We start from the raw sequence: 8,232 nt of genomic DNA on the forward strand, positions 1-8,232 counted from the left end.
ATCAATGGAAAAATCATCCAAGCTGACAGTCAATAAGGAAACAGTGTCTTTGAATGACACATTAGCTCGGGTGGACCTAACAGATATATCCAGAATATTCCATCCAACAACAACAGGATACACATTCTTTTGAAGTGCACATGGAACATTCTTAAGGGTAGATTACATGGTAGGCAACAAAACAAGTCTCAATAAATTTAAAAAGATGGAAATCATATCAAGCATCTTTTCCAACCAGAATGGAATGAAACTAGAAATCAATTACAAAAAAAAAAAAAAAAAAAAACTAGAAAAACACAAACACATGGAGGCTAAGCACCAGGCTAGTAAACAAGCAATGGGTCAATGAAATAAAAAAAAAAAGATATCCAAAAATACATGGAGCCATATGAAAATGAAAACACAATAGTCCAAAATCTTTAGATGCAGTGAAAGTCATGCTAAGAGAGAAATTTGGAACAACACAGGTGTACCTCAAGAAATAAGAAAAATCTCAAACAATCTAATCTTATACCTAAGGGAACTAGAGAAAGAAGAACAAACAAAGCCCAACGTTAGTGGGAGAAATGAAATAATACAGATCAGAGGGGAAATAAATGAAATAGAGACTTAAGGAAAAAAAAAACTATAGAAAAAAATCACTGAAACCAAGAGCTGGTTCTTCGGAAAAAAAAAATCATCAAAATTGATAAACCCTTAGCTAGATTCATCCAAAAAAAAAAAAAAAAAAGTAGAGAGGACCCAAATAAATAAAATCAGAAATGAAGGAGAAGTACAAACAACACAACAGAAATATAAAGGACTATAATAAAATACTACAAAAAATTATATGTCAATTAATCAGACAACCTAGAAAAGTTGATAAATTCCTAGAAACATCATCTTCCAGAACTAAATCAGGAAGAAATGGAAAATCTGAACAGACCAATTAGTAACAAAATTGATTCAAAGAAAAAACTCTGAGGGGCGCCTTGTTGGCTCCGTCCAAAGGGCATGCGACTCTTCATCTCAGGGTCATGAGTTCAAGCTCCATCTTGGGCATAGAGATACATGCATACATACATACATACATACACAAACTTAAAAAAAAAAACTCCAAAAGTCCAGGACCAGGTAGATTCACAGGTGAATTCTACCAAATATTCAAAAAAGAGTTAATACCTATTCTCCTCAAACTATTCCAAAAAGTAGAAGAGGAAGGAATGCTTCCAAATACATTCTATGAACCCAGCATTATCCTGATACCAAAACCAGACAGACACTACAAAAAAAGAAAACTACAGGCCAATATCCCTGATGAACATAGACACAAAAATCCTCAACCAGATATTAGCAAATTAAATTCAACAGTACATTAAAAGGATCAATGGGGTGCCTGGGTGGCTCGGTTGGTTAAGCATCCAACTCTTGATCTCAGCTCAGGTCTTAATCTCAGGGTCATGAGTTCAAGCCCCGCACTGGGCTCCACAACCAGCATGGAGCCTACTTTAAAAAAAAAAAAAAAAAAAAAGAGGATCACTTACCATAATCAAGTGGGATTTATTCCAGAAATGTAAGAATTGTTCAATATCCACAAATCAGTGAATGTGATACACATTAACAAAATGAAGGATAAAAATCATATGATCATTTCAATAGATGCAGAAAAGCGTTTGACAAAATTCAACATCTGTTTATGATAAAAACTCTCCACAATGTGAGAGACATAAGGGCCACATATAAAAATTCATAGCTAACATCATGTTCACTGGTGAAAAACAAAGCTTTTCCTCCAAAATCAGGAAGTCAAGGATGTCCACTCTCGCCACTTTTGTTCAACATAGTCCCGCAAGTCCTAGCCACAGCAATCATACAAGAAATAAAAGGCATCCAAATTGGTAAGGAAGAAGTAAAATGGTCACTATTTGCAGATGACATGATACTATACAGAGAAAACCCTAAAGAGTCTATCAAAAAGCTATTAGAATTGATAAATATAGTTTTGGGATATAAAATTAATACACAGAAATCTGCTGTGTTTCTATAAACTAATAACAAAGCAGTAAAAAGAGAGTAAGAAAATAATTCCATTTACAATTGCACCAAAAAGAATAAAATACCTAGGAATAAACTTAACCCAGGAGGCCAAAGACCTGGTCTGTGAAAGCTACAAAACAGTGATGAGAGAAATTGAAGATGACACAAACACATGGAAAGATATTCCATGCTCGTGGACTGAAAGAACAAATATTGTTAAAATGTCCATACTGACCAAAGCAATGTACGGATTCAATGCAAACTCTTTCAAAATGCCAATAGCATTTTTCACAGAACTAGAACAAATAATACTAAAATCTGTAGGGAGCCACAAAAGACCTCAAATAGCTAAAGCAATCTTGAAAAAGATTTAAAGGTATACTACAAAGTTATGACAATCAAAGTAATACGATACGGGGACAAAAACAAACACAGATCAATGGAACAGGATAGAGAACCCAGATAGAGAACCCAGACTGAGAACCCAGGGATAGAGAACCCACACTTGTATGGTCAATTAATCTATGGCAAAGGAGGCAAGAATATATAATGGGGAAAAGACAGCCTCTTCAACAAGTGATGTGGGAAAAACAAGACAGCTACATGCAAAAGAATGAAACTGGACCACTTCCTTACACGATACACAAAAATAAACTCAAAATAAACCCAAATGTGCTGAAACAATACAACTCCTAGAACAAAATACAGGCAGCAATCTCTTGAACATTGGCTTTTGCAACATATTTATAGATCTGTCTCCTCAGGCAAGGAAAGCAAAGAACAAAAAAATCAACTACTGGGATTACACCAAATTAAAAAAATTTTGTCCCACAAAGAAAATTATCAACAAAATGAAAAAGCAATCTGCTGAACAGAGAAGATATTTGCAAATGATAGGTCCAATAAAGGGTTAATATCTGAATTATATGAAGAACTTATATAACTCAACACCAAGAAGCCCCAAATAATTAAAAATGGTTAGAGGATCTTAATAGACATTTTCCCAAAGACATACAGATAGCAAACAGATACATGAAAAGTTGCACTTCCCTGATGATTAGCGAGGAGCATATAAACACCACAATGATATCCCTTCACACCTGTCAGAATGGCTAGTATTGAGAAAATAAATAACAAGTGTTGGTGAGGATGCGGAGAAAAAGGAACACTTGTGCAGTGTTGGTGGGAATGTACATTGGTACAACCACTGTAGTGAACAGTACAAAGATTCCTCAAAAAGTTAAAAATAGAAATGCCATATGATCTAGTAATTCCACTAGGGTGTATTTATCCAAAGAAAATGAAAACTAATTTGACAAGAACAACAGATGAAGAATTTCAGCAGATAGATGAAAATTTTAAGTCATGTGGAAATTTGAGAAATAAAAACATATCAGAGATGAAATACTCCTTTAATGGGTTTATCAGCAGACTCAACACAGCAGAGAAAAAGATTTAGTGAACCTGAAAATAGGTAAATAGAAATTATCCAAACTGAAGCACAGAAAGAAAAGAGTGAGGGGGGAAAAAACTCATTCAAGATATTGGGACATTAATTTCAAACAGAAGTAACTAAAGATACAAAAGGAGAAAAGATAAATAATGGGTCAAAATAAATATTTGAAAATAGTTATATATTTTCCAAAATTCCAGAACCGTGAAACCAAGAAGCTTAGAGAACCCCAAACAGAACACACACACACACACACACACACACACACACCCGAGTCAAACTGCTAGAAATCAATATTCAAGAGAAAAGCTAAATATCAATCAGAGAAATAAGAAATATTACATATTAAGAGAGGAAAATTTTTCTCAGAAAAACTTGTAAACCTGAAGATAATGTGACACTGTTTTACAGTACATAAACAACAGCAAGAAAAAGGTCAGCTCAGTATTTCATGCCCAGCAAAAAAACTTTCAAAAATAATGATTAAATAAAAACTTTTTTAGACAAAGAGAATGCATTATCAGCTCTGGTGCAGTATGAATGTTAAAGGGTAATTCTTCTGGCAGAAAGACTGAAACTAGATTGAAATTTGGATTCATACAAAAAATTGAAGAGTCCTGATGATGGTAAAAAGTGGAGACAGATTTTTTTAAAGTTTTTCTCTAGAATTTTTAAAAGATTATTAGTTGTCTAAAGCCTAAGTAATAACTATGTATTATGAGGTTAATGACATATATAGAGGCAAAAAATAAATCAATAGCACAAAGGATAGAACAGTGGAAATGAAACTATACTGTTAGAAATTATATTATCTGGTTGAGGTCTATCCCAATGGGGCTTTTTCTGTAGACCTATATGGTTGGAAACGCCTCATAGAGTGTATGTGTGGGTTCCTTTATTCACAGAACTGTGTGTTAGATCTGTGGGAAAGAACTACAAGATATCTATCTGCTAAAACTCTGTGAAAGACCTAATAGTTAAATTTTTTAAATCTTAGGTACTGGCATATCCCAACCATCTGTACAGTTCTAGGGTGTGATAGTTTAGGGATGAATAGGATTTGGATTCATTTACATTTAGAGGGTATTTGAAATTGAGAACCAGGCAGATCCATCTACTCTGACCCTAAACGTGGTCCTAAAGTAGAGAAACTGAATCCCAAAGATTACAGGACTGACAGTGACAACTGTGAATTGAATAAAAGTTCTTTTTAAAAGGGCAATTTTGAAGAACATGATTCTGACTTTGGAGGACCTACAGTGACTGGCAGTGGAAGGAATCACATATAAGATTCCTGAAATAAAAATTTATTGACTTCTGGGTGCCTGGGTGGTTCAGTCAGTTGAGTGTCTGACTCTTGATTTCAGTTCAGGTCATGATCTTAGGGTCCTGAGATCGAGCCCCATGTTGGGCTCCCTGCTCAGCAGGGAGGCTGCTTGAGAATTTTCTCTCTCTCTCTTGCACTCGCTCTCTCTTGCACTCTAAAATAAATACCTAATTCTTTTTTTAAAAAATTTATTGAGTTTAAAAAAAGATATATTATTTGAAGGTTAAGTGTGAAAACTTTAAAAAAGTATATTGTGAATCCAAAGCAAAAACTTAAAGAAAAATACATTAAATTAGTAAGCCAATAATAGAGACAAATGAATTTAAAATACCTAATAAATTTGAAAGAACACAGGAAAAGAGAATAAAAGCAAAGAAGAGATGGTTAAGTGGAAAACAACTAGCAAGATGGTAGATGTAAATCCAATCACAACAATGATTACATAAGATAAAAATAATCTAAAACAATTAAAAGGTAGAGATTGTCAGATTGAAAGAAAAAGCCATCCACAGGATGTTGCTTTAAATATAAAGATACAGATATATAATAACAATGTCCACAATAGCCAAACTGTGGAAGAAGCCAAGATGCCCTTCAACAGATGATTGGATAAAGAAGATGTAGTTCATATATACAATGGAATAGGACTCAGCCATCAGAAAGGATGAACACCCACCATTTGTATCAATATGGATGGAACTGTAGGGGATTGTGCTAAGTGAAATAAGTCAAGCAGAGAAAGACAATTATCATATGGCTTCACTTACATGTGGAACATAAGTAATAATGTGGAGGACATTAGGGGAAGGGAAAATTGAAGGGGGTGAAATCAGAGGGGGAGATGAACCATGAGACTATGGACTCCGGGAAACAATCTGAGGGTTTCAGAGGGGAGGGAGGTGGGGGGAGGGGGTAACTCGGTGATGGGCAATAAGGAGGACATGTGATGTGATGAGCACTGGGTGTTATAGGCAACTAATGTATCACTGAACATTATATCAAAAACAAACAAAAAGAATGGAAAAATATTTACTATGTGAACACTAGTCAAAAAGAAGCTAGAGAGATTATATTAATGTCAAACAAAGTTAACTTCAGAGTATTTCCAAGGTAAAGAGAAGCATTTATCTATGAATAAATGGGCCAATTCATCAAGAAGACCAGACAACCCTAAATATCTTTGCACCTAATAACAGAGCAAGTTATCTAAGGGACAACTGATAGAACTAAAAGGAAAAACAGACAAATACACAACTATATATGGAGACTTCAGTGTTCTTCTCTTAGGATTTGATACAAGTACCAAACAAATCAGCGATGATATAGATGACTTGAGCAGCACCTTCAACTAACTTGATCTAATTGATATGAATAGATTACTCCACCCAGAAGTAGTAGAATAAGGATTTTTTCAAGGGAGCACCAAACATTCATCAAGATAGACTATATAATGCGCCATAAAACAAATCTTAACAAATTTAAAAGGACTGAAATCATGCAAGTATGCTCTCTGAACCTATCAGTCTTAATAATTAACATTTCTATATTAAAAACCTGGAAAAGAAGAGCAAGTTTTATTATAATAAGGAGAAAGACAACAAATGATAAAGAATAGTAAAATGAAATAGAGAAGAGAAAAATACAGAACATACATGAAAGAAAAAGCTAGTTCTTTAAAAATTTCAGTAAAATGTATAAACTGTTAGCCACACTGATCTAGAAGAAGGAAGACACAACTTATCAATATTGAGAATGACAGAAAAGTCACTACAGATGTCAAAGATATTAAAAAGATAATAAGGAAAAATTAGGAACTTAGGGCCAATAATTTGATAACTTAGACAAAATGGGTGACTTAAAAGACACTAAACTACCAAAACTCACTTAAAAAAAAAATACATAACCTGAGTAACCTAGTTTATTAAATAAATTGAAAGCCTAGTTTTAAAAGTCCCCACAAAGAAAACTTCATGCTCAGATGATTTCACTGATGAATTCTACCAGACACTTAAGGAAAAAAATAACAATTCTACTCAAATCTCTTCCAAATTCATTATATTAGGCCAGCATTACCCTGACACCAAAACCAAACAAAACATGGAAGAAAAATAAATTTGAAAAGTCTTCAACAAAGTATTAGCAAACTGAATCCACCACTATGAAGGAAGGAAGTATCATGACCAAGTAGGGTCAAGGCAAAATTGGTTCTATATTTGAAAAATCAATCAGTGTAATCCACCACTAAACAGAAAAAAAGAAAAAGCCCATGATGATCTCAATAGATGCAGGAAAGAAAAAAAAAACAAAAAACAAAAAAACACTTAACTACATTCAACATCCATTTGTGATAAACTTTCTCAGCAAACTAGTATAAATGCCATGCCTGAAACTGGTAATGAATGCATATGAAAACCTCTAGTTACCCTCACACTTAGTGGTGAGAGACTAAATGCTTTCCCTTTCAAATTGAGTCTGTTTTCACTGCTTTCATTCAACAACCATTAAAGGACCTAGGTACAACAATAATAAGGTAAGGAAAAGGGCATCTCAGTGGCCCAGTCAGTTAAGCAGCTGACTCTTGGTTCAACTCAGGTTGTGATCTCAGGGTCATGAGGCTGAGTCCCACATTGGGCTCCATGCTCAGCATGGAGTCTGCTTGAGAGGCTCTCTCCCTCTCCCTCTGCCCCTCCTACTCATGCTCACTCTCCCTCTCTCTCTCAAGTAAATCTTAATAATAATAATAATAATAATAATAATAATAATAATAATAATAATTAGGTAAGGAAATAAAGAGCATTCAATTTGAAAGGACCAAGTCTTTTTCACAGATGACTAGATTATTTGCACAGAGAATACCACAGAATCTATTTTATTTTTTTAAAGATTTTATTTATTTATTTGAGAGAGAGAAAGAGATAGAGAGAGCATGAGAAGGGGAAGGTCAGAGAGAGAAGCAGACTCCCCGCCGAGCAGGGAGCCCGATGCGGGACTCGATCCCAGGACTCCAGGATCATGACCTGAGCCGAAGGCAGTCGCTTAACCAACTGAGCCACCCAGGCGCCCCCAGAATCTATTTTAAAATGTTGCAAAAATTGATAGGTAAGTTTAGCAAGGTGACAAGTTTTAAGGCCAATATACCAAAATCAACTGCATATACTAGTATGAAACTGAATAAAGGAAACTTCATTTAAAATGGAATCAGGACAAAAAATAAAATAAAATAAAAATAAAATGGAGTCAGGAGAGAGGAAGTAAAACTGCCAAATTCATTCTACTAGGCATGCATTACCCAGATACCAAAACCAGATAAAGACACCACAAAAAAGATAACTACAGGTGAGTATCTCTGATGAACACCAATGCAAAAATCCTCAACAAACCAAATCCAAAAATACATTTAAAAAAATCATTCACTACCATCAAATGGGATTTATTC

The 8,232-nt window shown here is 34.4% G+C and overlaps 1 non-coding gene across 1 annotated transcript; it reads left to right on the plus strand.

Annotated features, from left to right (window-relative positions):
* Positions 1-4,284: 4,284 nt before the first annotated feature.
* LOC123862758 (small nucleolar RNA SNORA18) lies at positions 4,285-4,415 on the plus strand. Its single transcript, XR_006795428.1, has one exon. It is a non-coding gene; the product is annotated as a small nucleolar RNA SNORA18 (small nucleolar RNA).
* The last annotated feature ends 3,817 nt before the right edge of the window (positions 4,416-8,232 follow it).

Source organism: Mirounga angustirostris, unplaced genomic scaffold, assembly GCF_029215605.1.
Source record: "Mirounga angustirostris isolate CCGP_5_RB_7025 unplaced genomic scaffold, mMirAng1.0.hap1 SCAF_9, whole genome shotgun sequence".
NCBI lineage: Eukaryota > Metazoa > Chordata > Mammalia > Carnivora > Phocidae > Mirounga > Mirounga angustirostris.